Source organism: Macrotis lagotis, chromosome 4 (genome assembly GCF_037893015.1).
Source record: "Macrotis lagotis isolate mMagLag1 chromosome 4, bilby.v1.9.chrom.fasta, whole genome shotgun sequence".
Taxonomy (NCBI): domain Eukaryota; kingdom Metazoa; phylum Chordata; class Mammalia; order Peramelemorphia; family Peramelidae; genus Macrotis; species Macrotis lagotis.
The window spans coordinates 86,601,651-86,629,508 of record NC_133661.1 but is presented as its reverse complement, the minus strand read 5'-3'; the positions used below and the strand labels follow the sequence as shown (position 1 = coordinate 86,629,508).

The window sequence follows — 27,858 nt, the reverse complement described above, 5'->3', positions numbered from 1 at the left end:
ATATTACCTGTTTCATATACTTCATGATTGTGGGTACACTTGGACATATGGAGAAAGACAGAGACAGACAGGCAAGAAGATGAAAAAAACAGACAAACTCAAACAATCAATAATCCCTTATTAAAACACCACTATGAGTCCAGGCATTATGCTAGACCCTGAGATTCCAAAAATGAGAAAAGAAAAAAGAAATAATTCTTGTTTTTAAGTTTTCATTCTATCAGGGGATATGAGATATGCAAATATAATTATTTGTACGCCATGTGTGTAGGTGTGTGTGTCTGTGTGTGTGTGTGTGTGTGTGTGTGTGTGTGTGTGTACAGAAAATAAATATAAAATACATAAAATGCAGATAGTGAAGGAAGAGACTAAGAGTTTGGGGAGGGAGTTAGGGAGGGAGTAAAGAAAGTTGCTACGTGTTGCTAGAGCTAAAACTTGAAAGAAATTAGGAATTCTGTGAGGCAGAGGTGAGGAAGAGAGACATCTTCCAGGCATGGAGGACAGCTGTTGCAAAGACATAAAACAGGAGATGGTGTATCATGTGTGACAAGTAGAGAAAAGGCCAATTTGGCTGGATTTAAACTTCAGGAAGGGAAATAATGCATAAGAGGCTGAAAAGATATATTGAGACCAATTTGTGAAGATCTTTAAAATCCAAACAGGAAGGAAATAAGCCTTTAATAAGGGTACTTTATGTCAGACAGAGGAGTTTAGGTAGTTTATCCTAGGAACATGAGGAACACTCTGAAATTCATTAAATAATAGAGAACAAGGTAAGAAAACCCACTTTGATCATTATGTAAAAGACATAATAGAGTAGAAACATAAGACTGGGAGGGCAATTAGGAGAATTCTAAGGTCATTCAGCATCAATCAGGGCATCCATCCAGACCATTTCAATTCATAACAAGTATTGAGTTTTTCATCCACTTTGTTTTTCTATAACAGAGAGTGAGATTAGCTTCTTTGATGTTGTGAATTTGAGGAAACAACAGTATTATGAGTATTACGGAGGCGTAATATAACTAATGGTATAGTATATTGAGCAATTGAATTGTGGTTAGAGTTAGTGAGGAATCATCATTTTACTGCTTAATATTTGTGTGACCTCATGCAAGTTGCTTTTCCTACTTTTTCTAATCTGTAAAACTGAGAAGTTAAATTATCTTGAAGGTCCCTTCTCAGTCTAAATCCTAGAATCCTAATATAGCTGCCAGTAGGAGCATTTAGAGATTCTCACTATCAAAAAATCTTTTTTTTTAATAAATCAGACATCTTCAAAGACACTGGCAAAATCTTTGTGAGATTATGTTGATATTAACCCAGTAATTGTTCAGTCATTTCAGGTCATGTCTGACTCTTTTTTTCCCTTTTGGGTTTTCTTGCAAACACTGGAGATCTTTACCATTCCTTCTCCAGCTTGTTTTACAGATGAAGAAACTGAGGGAAACAGTATTAATTGCCTTCTCCAGGGTCATATAAGTGAGGCTAGATTTAAACTCCAGAAGACGAGGCTTCCTGACTCTTAGTCAAAAGCTCTATCCACTGTGCCAACTAATTGTGACCTAACTCAATGTTGTTCAGCCATTTTTTAAGTTGTGTTTGATTCTTCATGACCCCATTTGGTGGTTTCTTGGTAAAGTTACTGGAATACTCTGCCATTTCCTTCTTCAATTACTTTTACAAATGAGGAAATTGAGGAAAACAGGAGTAAGGGACTTATCCCTGGTTACAGAGCTAGTAAATGTGTAAGGCTGGATTTGAATTCATGAAGATGAGTCTTCCTGATTCCAAACCCAGAACTCGATCCACTGTGCTTCCTAACTCAGTAGACTGTTAAACAAAGTTATATCTCTAATCATGTCTATCACAGCACCTTGTATAATTTTAATCACTGTGTATAAGATACCTTATTTAAGCATCACTCATATAGTCATAAATATTATGTACACAGATAAAGTTTACAAATAGTTAGATATATATGTATGAACTTCTTTATAAATGAAATGAGTACAATAAATGATCCATGTGACTCTTTGCCCTGCAGTGATTAAGAAAGGTTTGAGTTTAGGTTCCATGTCAAAATACTGTCAAGGTAAGAATATGATTGGTAGAGGGATCATCAGGAATCACAGATTTTTAGATAGAAAACTAAGAAAAGTTGGGGGAGACAGAAGGGAAAGAACTGTGACTTGAGACTAACAAACATGGTTCACCCAGATCTGGAATACAATTTCCTCTTTTTTCTTTTATCCCCCACCCAAATCCCTAGTGGGAATTTGCTCTGCTCGAAGGCTAAGAGAGATAATCTGTGTGTCCCTCTCTTCTACTGGATGGAGGATGTAGAAGAAAGAAGAATGAAAGAATAAAAATTCAGGTAGACCAAGTAAATTCCTAATCCCTCATTTCATTTAAGCTACCTTCTCATTCTGTGGTTTTTATGCTTGAATTGTTTGGATTTGTCTCTGTCTTATTTTATATTTCACAGAATACCAGATCTACTGCCAGGACCGACAAAAAGAAAATGTAATGATTTTGCCTTGTTTACCTAATAGAATGGAGCAATACAAAGATAAAAATTGGGCCGACTTTGAAATAGATGGATGGAGAGTGCAAACCAGATGAAATTTCAAATGAGGCAATAAATTTTTTAAGGAAATATCAGAGATCTAAGATACAGATGGAAGAAATGGGGAAATGCTATTCCCCAAAGGAGCATGTAAGTCTTATGTTACCAAAGACAACTAAAACTCTTTAATACTCTTTACTAAAAGACCAGAACCATTTATTTGTGTAACATCTAAACTATATAACTCAATAAAACAAGATTTTTTGGGGGGAATACATGTTAGCATTTTTTATCTTCATAAAAGTGAGTAGCACAAAAGGTATTGCTATCTTTTTTACTCCTATTTAACTTAATGGCTCCTTAATAGACATAAGTAAAACTTCTCAGTTTACTACCAAAGAAGACTTTTTAAAGGGTGATTTAATTTCCAGAGCTCAAGCAGAGAGCACCTAAATTATATAAATTGATGAAACACTAACTTTTTTGCTGAACCCTTTAGTTGGATATCAATTCAAATGAGTCAGGCTGAAAAACTCCTTAATTAGTTTTCTATGCCACTGCAAAATAATACAATTAAACAACTCTCTACTCTGCATTAATAATAACTCACAATTATACCACTTTGCCATTCAAGAAGAAGTCCTTTCCTGACAACAATCTTGTGATTTCAGCAATAAAAACGTTGTCCTCTCTATTTTTTCAGAGGAATAGAAAGGCAAAGTTCTTTAAGGGAACTTCCCATGAGTCCATGAGTCCATGGGTGCCCTATGACACCACCAGTAAATGGTAGAATTGGAACTCATAATTTGGGTCTGTAAGGTCCTTTTCACAGATCATTAGAACAACCTCTTCAGATTACAGATGAAGAACATGAGATTAAGTGAATTACAAAGTAGCGATAGATTTTGAATGCAGATCTGATTTCAAAACCATATCTCCTGGTCTGCAAGACTTATCTCCTCTATCTCTGGCTATGCATTCATGACCCCATCTCTCTTCAAGGTTATAAGGTCCATTTTTCTATAATGAGACATTTGATGAAGTGATTATAAACAATATCTATAGTAGTCCCTTACAGAAGACAAGAATTTTCTTCAAAGTTAAGAATTAGGTCTAACTATTCTCAAGTACAATAGAAGAATTCCATTCAGTTGCAGAGTTGTTCTCTAGACCAGTTATTCTCTGATACTGGGAGGTGTCAGAGACAATGAAATCTTTTGAATATTCTCTTTGATAAAGTAATATCCTTTGATTCACATTTTTACCATTTGTACTCCAAATATAACCAGATTTCTCATTCACTTTCTGAACTACATAATTATCAGGTTTTCCTAACAAATAGAACCTCAATGTATTCCACATGCAGAAAGAATAGATGCTTTTCCATCAATGGCTAATTATTTCCTCATCTGGATAACATGTGCTCTATCCACTGTGCCACCTAGCTGCCCCCATACCACAAGGTTTCTTACTACTCATTTGATTATTTTTCAGTTAAGTATTAAACTGAATTATTAAATTCAAAGTGTATGTTGTATTTTCCAAGGTCTTTGTATTAATGATATTGTTAGCATGATTCAGAAAATTAAAGGTCACAAAAAGGAACTGAAGCAATCGGGTGGCAAAAGGAAGCAGTGACAAATGAACAGCCAGAGAGAGAACTAAATGGGTATCACTAGAGGGATATCTCTGAGGGAGATTCCAGCATGTTACATATGATTCTGAGAAGAATCCACAGAAAAGGGATAAAGAATCAGCCAGGCTGCAGTGACAGCAATGTTATCCACATTGGTGTGCTCACAAATTAAATGAAGTGAAGGAATTGGATTCAATATAGGCATTACTATCATCCATTCAAATTTACCAAGGTTTTTGAACTAGTGCTTTTAATTAAGATAGCCAAACCTTGCTTGGATTACCAACTCATATAATGTTGGAGCTGGAAGGGACCTTAGATCATTGTTTAGACCAATGTCTTCATTTAAATGAGAAGAATGATGATTCAGAGAAGTGAAATAAGTTTCCCAGAGTCACCCAGTTGGTTAGAGATAGTATCAAAATTCATACCCCCATCTTCTGACTCTTCATCCCAGATCTTCCTACTCTACTACTCTGCTTATGATGAAATATAGTTCTACTCTTTCAGAGAAAGATGATCAATGATAGTGATTTTATGCTTGAAGACATTTGAAATTACTCAGTAATGAACCAACAAAAAGGTATGTGGCTTGCTCTGTGGTCTGAGGACAATACCTATCACAAAATCACAAAACTTAATAATTATTGCAAAGCTACTTCAAAGGGTTTGTTAAGTTTTCAGTGGGAGTACTGACACTTCAAAAATCCTCAAAATCATAAAATATGACTTTATTGTTTTGTTGATTGTTTAGACTTAAGGGAGTAATGCTAAATATGTTAATAATATAGATTACATTTCCTCACCCTCCCTACTTCAGACTGTTATTAAAACATTTACCTGGGGGCAGCTAGGTGGTGCAGTGGATAAAGCATCGGCCCTGGAGTCAGGAGTACCTGGGTTCAAATCCAGTCTCAGACACTTAATAATTACTTAGCTGTGTGGCTTTGGGCAAGCCACTTAACCCCATTTATCTTGCCTTGCAAAAACCTAAAAAAATTTACCAGCACTCCACTGGTTATGAGTTCAGAAATCATTATTCCTAGATCCTTCCTTCTAATTTTATGGATAAAGAAATGTAGACAGAGAAATAAAGGAACTTTCATGAAATTAACACAGAAAATGTGTAACAGAATCAGGAATAGAATCTAGATCTCCTGATCCCCCTCCTTCCACTCACTTCAAAAACATTTCAGTCTTCTATTGTGTTAACATTTTATAGAACCCACATTCTTATAATCAAGAAAAATATAAAGCTTTTTGCAGTCATTTCGGTTTGCATATACCAGCAGTATACAAATTTTAAAGCTAGACAAGAAGCAACAAGCTTAAGTTCTTACTATGTTGGAGAGACTGTGCTAAGACATGCTAAGATTACTCCCTAATAATCTGTCCTACAAACGATAAAAATTATAATTACGAATAGAAAAGCAACAATGTCCTGAACCAGTTTTTCTCCCACACTCAAATCAGACAAACAAAATTATGGGGGAGGGGAAGATTTATTTAATTGAGGGTGGGAGGGTCAGGTCATTGTCCCCTCAAAGCCAAGTCCAATGTGATATAATTTAAGGCACAGAAGATGATTTTTTTTTAAAAAAAGGATAAGCTGCTTAAAAGGCAGATGTCTTTCATAATTGAGCTGAAAAAAGAGGGTCTGCATATAGATAGGGCTGTCTCTTTCAAAACAACTTGCAATAATAATAATGCAGATGTACCAATGCACCCTGGAATGAATAGATTATAGGAGTCACAATTGAAGGGATAGCAGCTGCACACTCCAAAACAGATGGCCCTGATGATCTGAATAGTTTTAAATATTGTTTCCTTTCCAAAGATAAGCAAGATAAGGCCCCAGTTAACCCTTGAATGAGAGTAGCCACCTGAGATTTCTACTTCTAGGCTTTTTTCCCAGGGTAAAGAACAAGTGGTTTGACCAAATTACTCAGAAGTGGAATGTTTCTCAAAAGGTCTTATATAAAGTTAAGTAGCATTATTCCTCCAGGGGGTCTGTTGCCTGTAGACATTAAGGTGAGAGTCATTCAGCCAGTCAACATTTATGGAGAGTCTTCAGAATACAAGCCATCTCTTGGATTCTGTATCCATCTGTACAAGGGAATACCAAATAAAAATGGTAGTAGATGGTCCCTGTAAGGGAGTGGTTGACAAGGGAAAAGAAGAATAGTACATAACAGGAAAGAAATTTAAATCTTATTTTATCCTGATCATTTCTGAATTTATCTTTGAATCAATGACATTTTTTTCTACCTAATACGCTGTAATTTTCCACAGCTGCAAGAAAACTAATTCCTATTTATGAAAAGGATAAAAATTATACCTTTTTTGTGCAGCAGTCTTGTCCTGACAGACTTACCAAACATATGAATTAGTCAGAGATCATTATATTATTAATTATATTATATTTGGACCACACTTTCCCAGGAGTAAAAAAGGCAATCTATTTCAGTGAAAGACCACTCAGAAAGATCAGTAGTAGCCTGCTTAAAGAAGACATCTGGTTGAGGAGATCAAAGCAATCCATAGCCATATAAAAAATTGCTCTAAATCATTAATTATTAGAGAAATGCAAATTAAAGCTTCTCTGAGGTACTATCTCACACTTCTCAGATTGACCAATATGACCAGAAAGGATAATGATCATTGTTGAAAGGGTTGTGGGAAATCTGGGACACTATTACACTGTTGGTGGAGCTGTGAACTCATTCAACCTTTCTGTAGAGAAATTTGGAACTATGCCCAAAGGGCAACAAAAATGAGCAAACCCTTTGATCCAGCAATACCACTACTGGGTCTATACTCTGAAGAGATGATAAAAAAGGGTAAAACCATCACTTGTACAAAAATATTTATAGCAGCCCTGTTTGTGGTGGCAAAGAATTGGAAATCAAGTAAATGTCCTTCATTTGGGGAATGGCTTAGCAAACTGTGGTATATGTATGTCATGGAACACTATTGTTCTATTAGAAACCAGGAGGGACAGGATTTCAGGGAAGCCTGGAGGGATTTGCATGAACTAATACTGAGTGAGATGAGCAGAACCAGAAAAACACTGTACACCCTAACAGCGACATGGGGGTGATGATCAACCTTGAAGGACTCGTTCATTCCATCAGTGCAACAATTGGGAACAATTTTGGGCTGTCTGCCATCTGTATCCTTAAGGAGCTGTGGAGTTTGAACAAAGTACAAGGACTATTCCCTTTAATTTAGAAACAAAAACAGATATCTTATTGTCTGATCTTGTTATCTCTTAGACTTTTTGTCTCTTCCTTAAGGATATGATTTCTCTCTCATCACACTCAATTTGAATCAATGTACAACATGGAAACAAAGTAAAGACTGACAGATTGCTTTCCGTGGTGGGGTGGGGGAAGGAAAGTAAGATGGGGGGGATTGTAAAACTCAAATAATACCTTTAATTTAAAAAAAAGAAGACATCTGGTGAAAGTTTTTGAACATGGATCATGCTCAATAAAGTTTGGGTGTGTGTGAGAGAGAGCTCAATTTATGCACAGATGGGGGTAAGAGAGGAAAATTAAGAAAAGGCAAGTATTACTGTTTTAAAAAATAAGGGTAGAGATGAATTCTTTAATGAAGAATTCAGCTTATATCATCCTTTCCTGTTTCCTCTTACCTCTCAGAACAGAGGACCCTTACATTGCTGTGAGAATTTCTGGATGAATATTTAATAACCAAGTCAGGGTCCAGAGGCAGAACAATTAAGGAGGAAAATAAGAAGGCTACTCCTAAGGAAAGCCAACAGTGCACAACCGTGCACATAAATACTTTTGGAGAAAAGCACTCCCTTTGAAGTGATAATGAAGAGTCCAATTCCACTAGAAATACTCCAGTACAATTCCCAAGACATCAAATAGGAGCTGACTCAAAGACAGAAGAATTTAGTCTTTTAGTAGAAAGGCTAGAACTAGAGAAAAGCAATTAAAATAATAATGGCTTGTTACCCTACTCTAGGCTTGCCTTTGGACTTTTAAAATACACATGATTCCTAGCCAACACACTTCTTATGGATTTGGAATGAGTGAAGAATCCAGACTCAGTAGAGCAGTGCATTCAGAGGACAAAGAGAACAACAACTCCTTTACAGTCAGAAATTAAGGACAATGTCCATCCCATCAGAACAGTATCAGAACTAGATAAGCAGAACAAGTTATCAAAAGATATTTCCCCCATTAAAATGGAAGTGTTCCAAAGATCCTTGGTCTTATGAGAAAAAAATTATAAATGGGGCCAAACTAAACAATAACCATATCAGAAAAAAACCTGAGCTGGCATACTATACTAACCGAGTTTATCTACTCAGCAAAAGAAGGCTGATGGACCTAGAAAAAAGATGTCATCTTTTGCATTAGAGATGAGAAAAATAATAATAATGAGAAATTAAAGATAATAAAATCAGATCATCAAAGCCTCCGGATGATTTCTGGGTGCTTTTAGCCATCATGTAAACAAGTTAAGAAAAATCTTATTCCAAAAGTAGCTCTTGGGCATATAAATTCTGACTGCCCCCTGATAAGGCTAATGATCTATGATATGAGAAAATGGTAACCTCTTCACCTAACATAGAAAAGAAGATCTGATCCATAATGATCTGGAAGATATCCAGGACTCATAATGAAGATAAGGACTCTTCCTCAGAGAGCTAATATGCAGTGCCCTTAGGGGAAAGGAAGGAGAATGATATTACAAACTTCAAATGTTACTGACCTCAAATCAACTGACTCCTAGGTAAGAACTGCCTAGCCATGGTCTTCATTTTAGAAACAATAAATTAAATATATGGTAACTATATCCAGATATGCAGATAGTTGTATCATCCCTTCCCACCTCTACCTCCCCAAAACTAATAATAAATTGACTCTCTATACAATCCAAATGCTATCTAACATATTGCTCCACTGACAACTTGCTATTGACAAGCCAGGTTTGAAATGGGATGGGATGGGGAAAAGAAGCACGTGGAGAGAAGGGAGCATAGAAAAGGGGGGGGGAGCATGAATGAATGAAAAAAAAGGTATTTTCAGATTCTACTTATAGGTCCCAGTGTGCTGGAAATAAAAATAGAAAATTGGGAAAATCTATGTTTTCAAGAAACTCACATTCTAATTTGTGAAGAAAATGTATAAAAAAAATTCTCTGAAGGGCAACTGGAAAGACTTGGTGATTCCTAGGGTACACCGTTGAAGAGAAAACACTGTCCATCCCTCTTGGCAGTTTTTTAACTCTAGAATTTTCTGCATCCTAGGAAATCTATGTCTCTGAGATTTTAGTTTATACCATCTAACTCTCCTGTCCCTATGAGTTTTAGATTACATCACTATGTAACAGTTTGGTATAGTGGATAGAGAGCTGACCTATCTTAGTTACATACTGGCTGTTGCTAGGCAAGGGTACTTCACCTCTCAATATTCTAGATCAGTGAATGATGTCAAACTCAAATGGAATCAGAGGCCACTAGATCATACATAAGAATTCTTGACAGTAAACTGACTTAGAAAGTCTACTGTGCAAGTTACGCTATCATTCATTTGATGTCATGTTCTTCTTTGATTATGAAAGACAATGATGACAATGATGATGACAATAACTTTTAAAAATCATATATTAACATTATTTATGCTTTATTGAATTTTTATTTTTTAAAAATTTCTTGATTACATTTTAATCTGATTCTATCTAATTTTAGATCATAGGATAATAATAATATAGTCTATTTGATAATTCTGCCTTAATCAATTCCCTTAGACCAGAAAGTAGAACAGAAGGTGGTGAATTGCATCTATAGGGAGATCAGAATTCTAGTCCCTAACCCTATTCTATTGTATAACTTAACTTATATTATTCAGTGATTTTCATCAGGCTCCTAGTCAAAAGTTAGGACAACAGGACAACCTTTTATTTACTTCCCATTCCTATATTTCATAAATTTGACTAGAAAAGCAAAGCACACAAAAGCACAGAATTTTGAAAACTAGAAAGAAATTTGGAAATCATCTAACCTGGCTTCTCCTTTGATAGCCAAGGAAATAGAAGACTTGAAAAGTTCAATAACCAGTCCAAAGTTACAAAACAGTTTAGTGCCTGAGCTAAGACTAGAATTCAGGTTCTAGACTCTGTCCAGAGGTCTTTCTACTACTCCAGTAGGCATTTTGAAATTTAATTTTAATAAAAAAAGAAAATACATAAAAACAATAGGTCTTATCAATCTTTAAAATTCTTATCTGAGGTGATTTTTCTAAAAAAATGCATACATATGTCTATAGACTGTATGTCCATCTATATAGTTTGTATACACAGATGGCTATTTTCTATATATTCTATATATATATATACATATATATATAAGGATATTTTAGAATATACATATTTATATATAGGTATATACATATAACTATAGGTAGATTTGGTAGTATAAATCTTTATAGATTATATTGATATAAGACTGTTTTATGTATATGCACACAAATAGCTACAAAAATGCATTGTGTGTGTATATGTATAATTATAAATTTTATAAATGCACACATGTGGGAGTAGCAAGTTTTTTACATACATACACATATATAATGTGTGTATATATGTATGTATATACCACTTTCTCAAGCCTCATAATCATATTTCCCAATACACACTACACTGCCTTTCAACACTTCTACAAAACTCCAGGTACTTTGCTGTGTGGGAAAATGTCCTCCTTTTGGATCATTTTCATTCTTTTCCCATAAATGAAACTTGGAAGCATTTCAAGAACATCAAGTATTCAGAGTAAACTGAACCTCAAATTATCTTTTTTTGTTCCCTTAACTACTTTCCCCCCTTCCTTGCCTATTATCAATGAGCTGAGAATGTACTACGACTGGGCAAGAAATGTTCACAAAAGCGACAAAATACCAATTACATATGGTAATTAAATGAGCATTGTGTTAAATCAACTGAGGGCATCCATTTTTGTCCACAGAATGCAAAACCAGTACTTCTAAAAGAATAAGCCAGGTAAAATTCAACCCAGTAAAGTGAGGGGGGAAAAAAATCTAATCAAGTGTATTCTTTCCAACTCATTTGCCAGTTCACTAGATCCCTCTCTGTCCTGCTAGTGCTTTCTCCATTTCTAATTGTTCGATTATTATCCTGGGATGTGCTCAGGAAAAATGAAAGACCCATTTTCATTTAAGACAAAGAGGCTATTGGCAGTAAGGTGGGATAGTTTCTTCCTTCAAAAAATAAGGCAGTTGAATTGGCCTCATGGTCAGTGCTCTGATGATATTTGATAGCATGCTGAACTGTAGAAAAGCATTCAAATGCTGCTTTAGATACATAGCTGCATAACCTTGAAAGAGTTATTTAACTTCTTTCAGTCTCAATTTCCCCAACTGGAAAAAGGGAGCAATAACAACACCTATTTCTCACAGTTGCTGTGAAGATCAAGTGAGATAACATGTGAAATACTTTGCAAATCTTAAGGAAATATATAGGAACAAACTGTTATTATCATTTCCCAATACTCATTATAAAAGAGTAAGCACAATAACCTTATGAAGGCTACTTTATTTTAGAGTTGGTTTCCCCTAAGTTGCATCTCATGGATGAATGCATACCATTGTTTTCAAAATTAACTTTGAGAATAAATCATCTCAAACAAAAATAAGCTGGTATATATTTTCAGTGCTCAAACTGCCATCTTATTATGTTTGCCATCTTATTATGTTACAAAAGAACTAGAAAAGGGATACTGCTTCTAATATAAGTATCATACAGTATGCAAAAGACTAAATACAATGATGTTTGCTGTTTAGTTCTTTCAGTCATGTCCAATGCTTTGACTCATTTGAAGATTTTCTTGGCAAAGATATTCTAGTTCTATGATTCATATTTTAATACAAAAATAAGATATATTATGATTTACTAAAGTTTTAAAGAGTGTTCATACTCTCCTAGTGATGGCAAAATTCTAACTAAAAACAAACCTTTAACAAGAAATGGAAGAATTAGTTATCCCTAATGTCATCACCATTCTCTATCTAGTTCTGGAAAGAATAAGTAAAGATTTGGGTAGGTGGAAAAGTATAGGGAGGAGGGAGGAAAGGATTTTAGGGGCTCTCTCTGGGTAGCTGCTATGTCATACAGAGATGAAGTCAAAAAGAAAACCAATTTTGTAAATGATAATTGTCTATCTATACCAAAATATGGGCAATTCTTTGGCTTTGCAATAAGTCAAATCAAGGTCTAAGATGTTGTAAAACCTTGCTGGACAGCAATGTTTAATGTATCCCATATTTTTAATTGATTTCTTTTTCTCAGTTTCCTATTATAAATTGACCATTTACTAAGTGGAATATTTCGGGCTAGAGTATCTGGAAGTCTTTTCCAAATAAACCACTGAACTCATTGTGATGTACTGATCACAATGGTTCATGAACACAGAATATAATGAGGCAAAAAAAAGTTGGAGGATCCAAACCTTTAGACTGGATTTTGATTAATGTTCCAAGACTAATATAATTTCAAATCTATATAAATTTACATTTTGGGGCATTTAGAAACAGAATATTAATAACATTTTTCAGAGGTTGCTATCTACAAATTTTCTGCTACATTTTCCACACATTTTAACTCAGTCATTAACTTCTTTCAGGACATTTGGATTGATTAGAATTATTCATTCAATTAGTATTTTCTGAATTATGTTTTTTATTAAAATTACTGGAATCATTTGGAGAATACAAAGTAGAGTAAAAAATATATTTCTCCTTCAGAGTCAAGATTCTGTCACTAACTTACCATGTGAACTTGAACTAGTTGGCTGCCTGATTTCACTGAAGCTCAGGTTTCTCATCTATAAAATGGTAAAATGGTAAGGACCAAATGAGATAATTAATGTACAAGTTCTTTGCAACTGCATAGTGCTACACTGAGGTTTTCTAGTAAAAATCAAAATTCAAAATTTAAAAAGATTTGAGGAGAGATGCTTGGTTCAAGCCCTGTTGGTTTAAGGTTCTTGTGGATAATCAGGAGGAGATAAGGAGATGACATTCATGGAAGAGACCAAAACTAGATTGAAGAATCATCCATATCAAAGTAAGAGTTGCTCTCTTCCATTAAAAACTGTTGGGAAAATTGGAAGTTAGTATGGCAAAAACTTAGATTAGACCAATTATCTCATACCCTATAAATGGGTACAGAATTTAGACATAAAAATAACAAACTATTCCTTGATCTCCTTATTTGCTTATAATGTTGTATTTTAGAACACAGTTAAAAAAAATTAGATCATTTTGATTACAATAAGTTAAAAAACTTGTGCGCAAACAAAACCACTGTAACTAAGATCAAAAGAAATGTAGTAAATTCAGAAACAATTTTTACAACTAATATTTCTGACAAAGGACTCATTTCTAAAATATACAGAGAACTGAGTCAAATTTATTTTAAAAAAAAACAAGCCATTCCCCAGTTGACAAATACTCAAAGGATGAGCAAAGGCAATTTACAAATGAGGAAATCAAAGCTATCCATAGTCATATAAAATTTACTCTAAAGCATTACTGATTACAAAAATGCAAATTAAAGCAGCTCTGAGTTACCATTTAACACCTATCAAATTGGCCAATATGACCAGAAAGGGCAGTTTTCAATGTTGAAAAAATTGTTGGTGGAGCTGTGAACTAATCCAACCTTTCTGGAGAGCAATTTGGAATTATGCCCAAAGGGTAACAAAAATGTGCATACCCTTTGATCCAGCAATACCACTACTGGGTCTATACCCTGAAGAGATCATGAAAAAGGGTAAAAAACATCATTTGTACAAAAATATTCATAGCAGCCCTGTTTGTGGTAGCAAAGAATTGGAAGTTGAGTGAATATTCATCAACTGGGGAATGGTTTAACAAACTGAGAAACTGAGGTATATGTATGTCATGGAACACTATTGTTCTATTAGAAAGCAAGAGGGATGAGATTTCAGAGAAGCCTGGAAAGACTTACATGAACTGATGTCAAGCTGGATGAGCAGAACCAGAAGAACATTGTACATCCTAACATTAGCATGGGGGTGATGATCAACCTTAATGAACTTGCTCATTCCATCAATGCAATAATTTTAGAGTACCTGAGAAGGAGAATACCACCTGTATCCAGAGAAAGAATTGTAGAGTATAACCAAAGACCAAAGTCTATTACCTTCAATTTTTTTTAAAAAGTATCTTATGTACAATATAATTTTGCTATCTCTAATATTTTATTTTCTCCTGAAAGATATGATTTCTCTCTCAACACATTCAATTTCAATCAATGTGTAGCATGGAAACAATGTCAAGATTATCAGGCTGCCTTCTGTGGGGGAATGGAAGGAAAAAGGGAGGGTGGGGGAAATTTGTAAAATTCAAAACCTTGCAAAAATGATAGGTAGAAACTACTATTGTATATAATTGGAAAACTAATAAAGTATTTTTAAAAAAACAAAGTAAGAGTTGAAAATGTAATGAACATGTCCCTCAATAGTGTTAAGTCCTTGTTATTAAGAATTTTCATTGTGAAAACTTAGTCCACTGATGCAGATGGGATCTTGGCCTATAAGTCTCAGCGACTGATCTAAAGAATTAAGATGTTAAGGGCTTTTGCCATTGTCACAAAACTAGCACATGTCAGAAACAGGACTTGAGAAGCAAGTAATATGCCAAAATGCCTCTCTATGTCTGTACATGTCTTTAGAAAACATGTTTTTCTGGTGTTCCTGACAATCCCATTTGGGCTTTTCTTGGCAAAGATACTGGAATGGTTTACCATTTCCTTCTCCAGCTCATTTTACAGATGAGGAAACTGAGGCAAAAAGGGTTAACAGACTTTCCCAGGGTCACACAGCTAATAAATGTCTAAGTAAGGACAGGTAAGGTACTCTAAGCACTATGGCATCACCTTGTGGGCCCCCATATAAAATACAGAAACTATACGGTTGAAGGAATTATGATGAAAACAGAGTTAGACAGGATTTATTTCTGGGTATTGATATTAAATGTGAAACTGGAAAAATCCTTTAATAGCTCTGGGCCTCAATTTCCTCATCAAACAGACCTAAAATCATAGCAATCTTTGATTTAGAGATGGAAGATCAATTTTAGATCATCTTCTCTAACCCCCCCATACTTTTATAGATGGAAAAAAACAAGAAAACAGAACAAGGAACATTAAGTGACTAAAAATATCTGCCTTACACACATAATTTGCAAGTTTAATTGTGAGGATAAAATGACTTAACACATGATAGAATTTTGAAAATCATAAAAGCACTATTCAAATGTAAAATAATATTAATTTTTTATTTTATTAATTGTATTAAGTTTTCCAGGTGTGTTTATTATTCAAGAAAGCATTCTCACATGCCATTGTAAGAATCAAAATGCCCCAAAATAGTTTATCTAACTCTTGGTGTTAAGAAAGATTTCACTAAATGAGATTTCAGTGTTTTATTTTTGAAAAACATAACAATTGGAACATTTTACATATTGAATTGCTTACTGTATAGCTTAAAATTGCGACCATTAGTAGTTAACTATAGCACTTTAAAGCTTTCAATGTACTTTATATATTTTATCACTTCTGATACATAACATCTCCATGAAGTAAAAACTTATTATTTCCATTTTGAAAATTAAGTAGCTACAACCTGGGGAGGATTAGTGATTTATCCAGCATCACATAGCTACTAAGTATCTAAGGGAGAATTTGAACTCAGGACTTCCTGACTTCCAAGTTACCTCTCAACATGTTACCACTGAGATTCTTTCAAGGGGAAAAAAAGAATTTTAGAATACATAAAAGTAGATTATTTTTATTTGTGATGCTTTCAGGGGAGGAAACACTAGACTATAAGGGCAGATTATTTTTTTTAAGATAAAAGCATGAATTGAAGCAATTATCCAGTTATTCTAAAAGACTCCTACATATTTATTTCATTGATCTGTCTATTCTAGGTAAAAATAGTTTTGAGATTTGAGTTGCCTGAGTAGTTACTTCAGTTCTAAAGAGCTAGTGAAGACTAGACTTAATCAGATGGTATAGAATATTCACTTATGATCTACAATCAAGATTTCCTCTTCAGTTTCATAGGTTGATCAAGATTCTAATGCATGATATATGTTCCATGCATTTTTCTATATTATCTCCACTAAGTCACTGATAGAATATTTTATCCTCTCCTTATTCAACAAACTTTGCTGTAATGTTATCATAAATGAATTGTTCAACTTCCTTCAATGATGACTGATCATGGGAGTTTCCTCCTTCCTCCTTAAATACTTTTTTAAAAGGATTGCTAACATTACTCAGAAGAAATTTCGTTTTAATTTCTTTAAAGTCAGTTTTGAAAGAAATCACTTTGCTCTTAAATGCTGCCTTAACATCAATTGCCTCAGCACAACCTAGCTATAAAACATCTTGACAGCCACTGTTAACAAGGATTTTTTATACTAAGACCTATTCACATGACAGACTAAAATGTTCATTATGAAGAAGCAGCACAAATACTAACCCCTCAGTTAATCAACACAGGGGCAGCAATCTACTGTATCCCTACACATCTACAAATAAGAGTACAGCCAGAGGACATGTGTGTGTGTGGGCTGAGCATGGAATATTAGGCAATACTGTTATATTCTCTCTGGCTACCTTCCAAAGCTAAACATAAATCACTTTGGATTAGATACTTTTTAATATTCTCCTCTTTGTAAAGTGAGGATAACTGAAGTGTTTGTATGAATTGTACTATATTTTGCTCTTGTAGTTACATATCCCTCTCTATAATTTAGCATCATTCATCAATATCCCATACTACTCCAAACAAGGGAGAATTGGATTCAATTTACCTTAATTCCACAGTTTCAGCTACAACACAAGCAGCATTATAAATACTCCAAGGAAACAAAGAATCTTTAAAAAAAGAAAAGCAAACCAAAACCTCCTAAAACTTCTAGTTGCCTAATTGTGATCTTTTTTTCCTCATTTTCATGAAAGGGAGTGATGTTCTAAGTAAAAAAAAAATGACATGGAAGGCCAAAATTTCACCTCTCAGACAAGCCCAACCTAGTATGATGGGACTTTTGTTAGATAAAGACATAAAGGTCAAGGGTAAATCAGCTCCATGGTGAATGAGTTGAATCTTTTCAGTGTTCCATCAAATAGGGATGACATCACTCACCACCCAAATAACAGTTTGAAAGGAAAAGGAACAACATGAATGTTTCTGGATGTGGCAGGAAAATCATCCTGGACTAAATGTTCAACTCAGCTCTTATGTCATTCTACTTATCCTTTAAATTATTGGATACAGAAAAGTGAAGGACAGCAGTGGAGGATGTGAAGTCCATTTTGTATCCAAGGTCTTACACTCCTTGTTTGTAGGAACTTGAGGTAAATGGACAAACCTAAAAATACATGTTGTGATACAACTGTGAGATGACTTCACTGGAAAACTACTTTAGAAACAAACAGAAATGGACAGTGTAGGAAAATTGCAGATCAAGCTTCAATATTTACCTCAGAGAATCCCCTTGATGTCTACTTTGTTTCTGAGGTTGATATCAGTGAGGGCACAGTAAAATATAAAGAAACTGTGCTATAGCCATGAAGAGAATATATTTAAAGTCTGAGACCTTGGTTTTAATTTGAGGTCTACTTTTGTGATGTTAGGCAAGTCACATCCTCTATGGGACTCAGTTTCCTCTATAAAGGGGGTTAATCTAAGTGACCACTGAGATCTGTTTTAGCTTGAATCCTATGAGTTTAAATGTGGGTAACCTAATAATCACAAGCTTCCAAATAAAAATTACTAATTATAGATGTATCTTTTAATGGAGACAAGAATATTAACCAATTATGCCTTTCTATGATTCTCCTGGTTAGGTCCTGCTCTTTGGTTCATATTTCCATGAAGGAAGAGTGCAGCTCTTAGTTATTTGATCAATCTCATACCAATCAAATTGTATACTAATAAATATAATAAGAAGAATGGAGAACCAGTCTTGAAGTTGAGTCTTGCTTCTGACAAATACCATGAATTCCCAAGACTAAATTCCATGCATAGTAGTTGCTCAGTGATCCACTTTGGTTCAATCAACAAGTATTTTTTATACATCTGCTATGGGTCAGACACTATTCAGAACCAGGGTTCCAAGTACAAAGTCCAGTAATTATCTTCGTAGAGAGTTCCCTATACTAATAGAATCATAGGCCCACGATAGAACCAATAATAACCAATATGGAGAGTTCTTTATCATTATTAAAGGCTCCTTTGATCTGCACAACCATCCTAAGATACAGTACAACTTTGATTATTCTCATTTATAGAGAGATAAACTGAAACTCAGAGAGGTTACAGAGCTATGATCTGTGTCTTAAAGTATATGATGATGATAACGATGATGATGATGTTTGTCCTTTGTTTTCGAAGAAGACCATGACATTAGAAAGGTGATTCCAGGACAAGCAAGTGAAACAAATTTGAATGGGTGGGATGCTGTACTAAGTCACCAGCCTCACCTTCTCCTCCAGAGCATCTGGTTCTAGTAGCCAGATATAAATCAGGAAGACTGGAAATGATCCTGGATGTGAGGCAATCAGGATTAAGTGACTTGTCCAAGGTCACATAGATAGTAAGTGTCTGAGACCACATTTGAACTCAGGTCCTCCGAACTTCAAGGCCAACACTCTACCCACTTATCCAGGTTGTCAAGGGTTGTCAAGTCGAGAAATGATCAGACTTCTGTTGTGGTCCAAGGGGTAGAAATAAGAACAGTAGGTGCCAAAAGACAATTTGGGACTCAAAAGAAAGGGAAAAAAAGTCTGTAATAACAAGATATATATAGACTGTCTCAGGAAGGAGAAGGAGTGGGCACCCCATCAACAATCTTAACAGACCAGATATCCTCTTTACAGATAGTCCATTAGAGCAGATTCTTTCTCAGAGAGAGACTGGGCTAGCTGGTCAGACACATGAATAACAACCTGATGCCTTAGTGACCTTCTGACTCCAAAGTCAGAGGTGTTTAACCAGGGATGCAGGAAGATTTTTGATCACTGTCTTTCAAGAGTCAATTTCCTTTGTAATCCTTTGCATTTTATTTTATACATTTAAAGATATAAGCTGAGAAGTCCAAAGGGCTCCCCAGATTCATTATACCAAATGAAAAGAAGGATTGTATACTTGCTGTCTGTAAAAGTAGCAAGCATGGGTTCCATGATTGAGCATTTCATCTTTCACCTAATGCTGCCTGGGTAAGAGGAAACATACAGCTGCATATAGCAAAGACAAACTGAACACCATGGGTCTATCATTAGTGTTCCTAATAAATGCAAACAAAAATTATGCAACAAAATTAATCATTGAGAATCCATCACAACTGCAGTTTTTTCTTAATAATATGGTTGTGTGTGTTATATTAAATGCTTGATAAGGTTTTTTTTTGAGAGAGATTTAGTGACTTACTGATAGGGTAGACCACTCAATTGTACAAGGGTCCAGTTCATTCAGGAATATCATATATCATTCCTAAATCTACTGCAGCAGATCAAATCAGGTCAGCAAGAGTGTATTGAGTATTACTATGTGCCAGACACTATCCTAAGGACTAGAAATGAAATTACAAACAAAGAAAGTCAGTCCCGGACCTCAAGGAGCTTTAATTCTAATGGGGGGGGGGAGACAACACATAAAAGGGAGTTGAAAATGAGGGGAATAGTTAGGCAACTTGAGAGTCAGAAAACCCAGGAAAGGAGCAAGAGGTGAAGAACGTTGAGTTTCTGGGAAGAATTCAGGAATTCATCAATGGGAAGAAGATGCTACAAGGAAGGAAGGATCTTCTGGGGAAAGAAGGTAGCAATCACAATGACAGTGGTGCACATTGTTATAGTGCTCTTTCCATATTCCTTTCTAAGCTGTAACCCAGAGAGGATAGGTGGAGAAGCAGTGGACAGAATTTTTGGTTTGTAGTCAGGAAGATGAGTTCAAATTTGACCTTAGACTAGCTGTAGTGACCCTGGGCAAGTCATTTCCTCCTTTCTTCCTCATTTTTCTCCATTTTAAAATGGGGATAAATGAAATAAAATAATAAGAATACATAACTCCAAGGATTTGAGGAAAATTAAATAATATTTATAAATTTATGATTATATTTATAAATTTACTATTTATAAACACTTAGAACAGTTCCTAGTACATAGTAGGATGATAAATGCTTGCTTCTTGTCTTTTTCTGATCCCTCATGCCTTCCTTAACCATCCAATATTGAATCTCACCTATGTAAGCTTCTTTTCCATGCTTCAAATTATCTTCAGTTCCCCCATCCTCATCCAATCACCAAGCCATAACAAACCAGTAATAGCTCTCATTCTCAGTACAAATGTTCAGAGGTCTGTGTTGATTAACTAAAAAGCAATGTGATCAAACTAATCTATTCTAAAGATATTCCTTTGTTAAAAGTAGAAACTTATTTGAAGATAAGAGTCTCTAATTCATAGAATCTCAAGCAGTCACAAGTGGAATATTTAAGTAATGTTGGGCAAATAGATTTTTGAGCAATTAGACCTCTCCATCTGTCAGGTAGGGTCATAATACTCCCCAAGATGTTTTTATTTTATTTTATTCAGGAACTTATCTTTCTTTAGTTCAACTCATATTAAAACAAAAAAAAAGCTTTAAATATTTTCACAGATTTGGACTGCAGGTAGGGTGGAGACAATGGTTAGATATGGAAGATAGCAGTCAGACAATAACTTGGGAACTCTCCATATTTGCCCCTAATAATAAAAATGAAAAGGTTAAAGAGTACACAAACATAGATCAGAAGAAATCCATGGAAAGAGCAGAGGGTGGGGGGAGGGAGGGGAAGTGGGGAACAGGTAGTGATTACCTTAGGCAAGACATTTACTGTTTCAGGCTCTGATTTGTCCACTTATAAAATGAGGTAATCTCTAAGGGGAAGGAAGGGTAGGAAAGAACTAGTGAACCAAGAAATTTCAATATAATAGAAAGAGCATTAACTGTCAAGAAGACCAGGGATTCTAGTCCCAAAAGAATGTCAGTTTGAAAGTAGGTAGCTTCATTTTTGGCTTTATAGCCCCAGTGTCTGCTACAATGTAAAGTTTAATAAATGCTTCTTTTAAATTGAATTCTAGCCCTTCTAATACAGGCTCTTCTACTATGTAACAACTGACCAGACACAACTAAATTAATTCATGAGAGGTTCAATTTAAAGAATGGTAGAATTAAATTCAAGAAAAGATGGGTCCAAATCCCACCTTTGACATTGACTAAGCTCTGGTTTGCTGGCTCTGAAATCACAGAGATCACTTCTGGAGGCTTGACTTTTTGTTTTGCATTTTGGGAACAAAAATATCCCATAGTCTTAATCTTAGAGGATGGTTATGAAGCTCAAGGAAAAGAATGTGATAATCATCAGAGAAGCATAAATTCTTTTCTTTAACATGTTCTGTGGTTCTTAGATGAAGAAGTTGGCTTCCTATAAAGTAAGATCCCTAGATTTCAGAATCCTGGAAGGAGTTAGAGATTATTTTTACTACATTTATATAGTAATCTTCTCTACAGCTCAATTCCTATTTCATCAAATATGATTTCCAAAAAAAAAGGGATCAGGAGCAAGCCATTCTCTCTGTAGAAATTTTTGTTGGTTCTCCTTCTTCCCCCAGGAATTTTCTACAGAGTAAAAGGCATCTCAGGTCACATTTTTTTTTTCTGAGTCCTTATTTTCCTGTAAAGAGTTTCATGGCTCAACTGAAGCCTAAAATACAAGTGCTAATTCAATTAATGTTAATTAAGTGTTCGGACATCAAATCTGTTGAATCTTTTTCAAGAAGGAATATGCTCTCACTCACCTCACACATCCAGTCTGTCATCAGTTTATCATTTCTACTCTCACATTTTTCATATACCATATTTCCCCATGTATAAAATGCACCTTAATTTGGGGGCCAGAAATTTGAAAAAAAAATTGTATTACATAAAGTTATTGAACTCAAGTTTTATTCATCATGATATTCAAGGACCTTCTGTTCATAGCCTTCAGGCATGTTTTAGGCAAGTCTGGTGCATGGATACATTCTCAGTCCATTCCATTTCATGAACTTGAAGCACCAACTGTGTCCTCCTTTCAAATCAGTCATTCCTTTTCATCAACAATTCTTCTTGCTTCCTGCTCTACCATTTTTGTGGACACAAGAATTTCAATGACCCTTTGCTCTTCAATCCATCTCTTCATTTCCCTAAGTCAGGCCATTTTGCTGCCTTGCCTCTCCCATGGTCGTCTTCTGCTGTGACATTTTGGTAGGGTTTCTTTTGCCATAGCCAATCTTGGATCATTTTCTCAGTTGGAGAAGGACCAAACTTATATTCAGCAGTATGATTTCCGTTCACTTTTTTTTCTTATGTTTTTTGCAAGGTAAATGGGGTTTAAGTGGCTTGCCCAAGGCCATACAGTTAGGAAATCATTAAGCGTCTGAGGCCGGGTACTCCTGACTCCAGGGTTGGTGCTCTATCTACTGTGCCACCTAGCTGCCCCTCCATTCACTTTTGCAAAAATGAATCACTTTTTACTTAAATTTAGCACTGGACGAAAATCTTTTCTGAGCCATTTAGGTGACAAAACGTCACCTGATATACTGGTAACAAATGCCAAACTATGAGTGCAAAGACAATAAGCTTGCAAAAGAAGCAATTGCAAGTTAAATAAATCTACAACCACTGTATAAGATGCTCCTAATTTTTAGACCCCAAATATTTCAAAAAAAGGATGTGTCTTATACATGGGGAAATATGGTACTTCTCTCTCACTTCAGTTTTTGTCTATGGCCTTATAATTGATTTCTGTGCCTCATCTAGAGCTTTCTCCATTTCACTCCATCCTCCAAATTAGCTTCCAAAGTAGTTTTCCTAAAGCATAGGCTGGACCACGTCACCTCACCCACATACTCTCTACTTTAATAAATTCCAATGACTCCCTATTACTTCTCAGATCAAATATAAAATCCTTTTAAAAACATAACCACTGAAGTCCTCTTAACATTTACTCTCCCCTTCTACACGTTTCTCCAACTAGTCACAAGATATATCCCTTATAAAATTTCATTCCATGTTCCATTTTGAGGTAATTCAGTACCTCAGGGGAAAGGGCACTAAGTTGATAGTCAAAAATATCTACAAATCCTGCTTCAGACACTTATAGATGTGTAATCTTAGTCACTTACTTATATCTACCTCAGTTTTCTAAAATAGAAAATAAAATGTCTAACTGGGGGGAAAGCAACTTAATATGCTCAACTAGCAGTTACTCTGAACAAGGCACTTAATGCTTCTATCTAGATTTTTTATTTAAATAATCTCTAAGGAGAGGCAGCATAGGTGGTGCAGTAGGGTAGAGTTCTCAGCCAGGAGTCTGAGTTCAAATCTGGTCTCAGCCATTTACTTACTAGTTGTGTGATCTTGAACAATTCACTTAACCCTATTTGCCTCAATTTCCTTATCTATAAAATGAACTGGGGGGGGGGGGCAGCTAGGTGGAGCAGTGGATAGAGCACGGACCTTAATAATTACCTAGTTGTGTGGCCTTGGGCAAGTCGCTTAACCCCATAGTCTTGCAAAAAACCTAAAAGAAAAAAAGAAAAAGAAAAAAAAAGGAAAATGAACTGGAGAAGGAAATGGAAAACCACTGTAGTATCTCTGTCAAGTAAACCCCAAATAGCATCACACAGAAGTGGACACATGACTAAAACAATTTAATGACAGCAACAAAGAGGGTGAGAATGGGACAGACAAGTGAATCAACTAATTTAGTATTATTATAGCAAAAAGAATACTGAACTGGATTATCTGTCAGGCGATTCAACATCCTAAACCTCAGTAGGATGTAAGCTTGAGGGGCACCTAGGTAGTGAGTGGGAGTTAGGAGGACCCTAGTTCAAATGTAGCTTCAGATACACTAGCTGTGTGACCCTGGGCGAGTCACTTAACCCCAATTGCCTCCAAAAAAAAAGGTAAGCTTGAAAATAGTCAATGGTTAATATTTTGTGTGTTTGTTTGTACATCTGGTAGACACCTTCCAAGGTTGTGAGAATCAAATCAAAAGAAACATATTTGGTTCATGGTACATAAAACTTTTATTCTCTAGTCACCCCCCCCACTTTCCCATGCTTTTTCACCGGCCATATCTCTCATGCTTGGAATGCTCTACCTCCTCAGCTGAACTTCCAATGTCCCTGGCTTCTTTCATGATGGCCTGAACACTCCAGCCTCCAAAGCTAAGTTCTTTCTCTCTCGATGACTCCATGATCAACTTCATATATATCTTGTAAGTGCCCAGTTATTTCCATCTTGTCTTCTTCATTTGAATGTGAGTTCTTTGAGGACATGGAGAATATTTTTGCCTCTTTTTGTAGTTCTAGTGCTTAACAGTGCACCTTGCACTTACTAAGTCTTTAATAAACAGTTGCTGATTGAAGGATCCTCATACACTAAAAGAACACTAGTAGCAGACTGGCACCAGTTTCCAAAGTTTTCAGAAAATTATATTCCTAGTTAATCAAAAACCTTGATTTGAAAAAAAATACCTTTGCATTGCCAGACTCCATAACATTTCTTTTGCCTCGATATTTAAGTAATTGTTCACTATAACAATTACTTAATTGTTCAATATAACAAAATGAGAGAATTTGACTCTCATTTAATGACCCTATGTCTCAGTTTCCTTTTTTGCAATATCAGATAATAAAAACTGTGCTACCTACAGAGAAACTATGAAATTCAAAGATAATGGAGATTTAATTTTTAAAAATTATAAATTACACATACACACACACATAAAATTATTTCTGTATTCTGAGCAATTACCTTTTTATTATGCTGTCTATAAGTTTGTTAATATTTTTGTTGTTGTTCTTATTACAATTATATTGAGGTTTGACAAACAATTAGCAGTCCCTGGTCAACTGGCTTCCAAAATTACCATTTCTCCTTTCCACAGTTACGTATTTTACAATGATTAAAAACACAGAGCCAGCAATATATCTAGAGTCCAGGATCAGTATCGACTATTCTATTTTTATAGTACTACCACTTAAGCTAGATTATGAGTCTAACAATTCTCTCTACTAAAAGATCCATGAATTCTAGTCCTGCAGGAATCGCCCCAGCAAGGTGACCTGGGACAAAATGAATTCTCATCTGTGAAATCAGATGATAATACAAGTCCTATCTACTTCATAGGCTTGTTGTTTAACAAGTCTTCCCAAACACTAAGTTAATGTGAACTATTATTTGTTCTTTTGAAATACTTTTGGAGCTGAGGGAAACAAGTAGATGCTTCCCTCCCTTAGGGCAGAAATATCGTTTTACATCTTGATGTTTTAATTCATGGTACAACATAAGCAAGAATCAACCACAACACAGAAGAAAAAAAAAACAGTTCCTTGAATCAAGATAGCCCATATTCAGATTTGTTTTATTTATTTAGAAACAACTTTGTTTAAAAATTAGCTATGGTGAAGCCAATGGTCTTGACCTCTTTCTCTTCTCTCTTAGGAAACAAATCATAGAATCTTAGACTTAAGAGCTGGGAGGGACCTAGGAGATCACCAAATCAAATCTTCTCATTTTAGAGATAAGGAAACTGAGGCAAAGAATATAAGTGATCTACTTGCTCAGGGACACACAGCTACTGTCTGAATCAGGATTTGAACCCATACCTGGGGATCTTAAATTGGGATTAATTGGCCTACAAAGGATCCATGAATAGATTTAAGTAGGTCCATGAGTTTAGAGGAGGAAAATTCTTATCTTATTGTCACCAACTTTTAACTGAAATTTAGCATTTCTTTGACTTTAAAAAATACATTTTGTGGACTTACACACAAAAAAGCATGCAATAAAAAATTGCTAATCCCTATGAGATGGAAAGCAGCAAAAAAAAAAAAAATCTACACATACCTGAAATTTTCTATAGATATCCATGATGAGGCAAAATAAAGTGACTCTTTTAATCCTTACCATTAGAACAAAATTTGTCACATTAAATTGGACAAAAGAATCCACCTGAAGAGAAGTCAAACTAATGCAATCTCCTTTTAGACTCTTAAAATTTTCTAAATAGTTCCATTAACCACTTAGGCTTCACTTTACTGCTAAGTGAGCAGTTAGGAGTCTAATGACCCACAGTTTCCATGTTTAGTGTTTCCCAGACAGTTTTAAAATTTCTCACTTGAGTACCATACTCCACCGAAGAGGACATTATTAAGAACTGGCTCACAAGACTGAGCTATAAAAATTGAGATATTTATCAGTTAAAAGATTTTAGTTAATGATTAAGACAAAAAACTGAACTTACTTTATCATACTTATTTAAAAATATAGTTAAGCCCTCTCCTAAGGGGGTTAAAAAAAGTTTCTAGATATGATTTTTTTAAGACAAATGAGATATACAGCAATAATCCTAGACAAGTGAAATAAATTTAATTTGCTATTTCTAGAACCTATACAGGGGAAAAAATCACAATTCATACCTATATATCTTTGTAGTCAAGGGCCTTGAAGGGTATGAGGATTTTAATCTTATACATTCTATTTAAGCTCAAAGAAACTTCACTAGTCCTCAACGAAGGACCATTTCCTTCCCATACAACAGTTACTCCCAGAAGAATATCTCTAATCTCCAGCAAAATCACATGTATTCTAAAAGCCCTATAAAAGATATCAGAACTGAGCAGGCAAAATGCCACAAATGGTAAAAACTCAGGCGGCTGCTGAAGGAAAAAACTCTCTGAGGGATTAGCTGCCTATGAAAACCAAGGCTCCCCTCCCTACCCCCTTCCATGAAACAAATATGGGCCCCTTTCCTAGTGAATATTAGATCTTATTAGGTATTCCAGCATAAAATAAAGGGCCAGTGAAACAGGTGGGTGTGTCCCTAGAGAGGAATATAATGAAATCCCTGCTGTGTGGGAATTATTTTTCCCTCAGGTCATTTCTCCTACATGGATTCAGACCTTGCCAGCTAGATTTTGCACAGGTTCCCAGGGATCTCATCTGCAGATCCTACCATTCTGACCCATGGGTTCATGGCAGCCGAGTGAACTGGAGAACAAAGCTCAATTGGGAGTCAGGAAAACCTGAATTTAAATCTGATCTCAGACACTTATGAGCAATGCGACCCTGGGCAAGTCACTTACTTAACTGCTGTGTCATTTTCCTCAGCTGTGAAATGAGGATAATAAGAATAATAATAATACCTGCCTTCTATGGTTGTTATGAAGATCAAATGAAATAATGTTTGTAAAGCATTTAACACAGAGCAAACATACTGGGGACGTAAGAAATGTTTATTCCTTTCCCTTAATAAATGGGAGAGTCTTTAGGGATAGGATAATCCAGTCCATTATTCATTTGGGAAAATTCATGCCTAAAGAGACTGATTTTTATTTTTTTTATTTTTTGCCTAAGTCATCCCAGGGCTATTTTTGCAACTGGATCAATCATATAGAAACCTGCCTCCTTTTTAATGGAAGCTACAATAGGACATTCTGCAGGAAGTATCTGCCTTTGGGAGCTACCAAGTTGTCTCT

The 27,858-nt window shown here is 35.2% G+C and overlaps 1 protein-coding gene across 5 annotated transcripts in view; it reads right to left on the bottom strand.

The window, feature by feature from the left end:
- CHST15 (carbohydrate sulfotransferase 15) overlaps positions 1–27,858 on the bottom strand; it is a 112,444-nt gene that overhangs the window by 50,751 nt on the left and 33,835 nt on the right. Inside the window, exon 2 of one of the 5 annotated variants that reach the window (XM_074233421.1) lies at positions 23,840–23,891. The exons of the other annotated variants lie outside the window; for them this stretch is intronic. The gene's annotated coding sequence lies outside the window, so the exon portion shown is untranslated. The remainder of the gene's footprint in view (positions 1–23,839; positions 23,892–27,858) is intronic. 5 annotated transcript variants of the gene reach the window in all.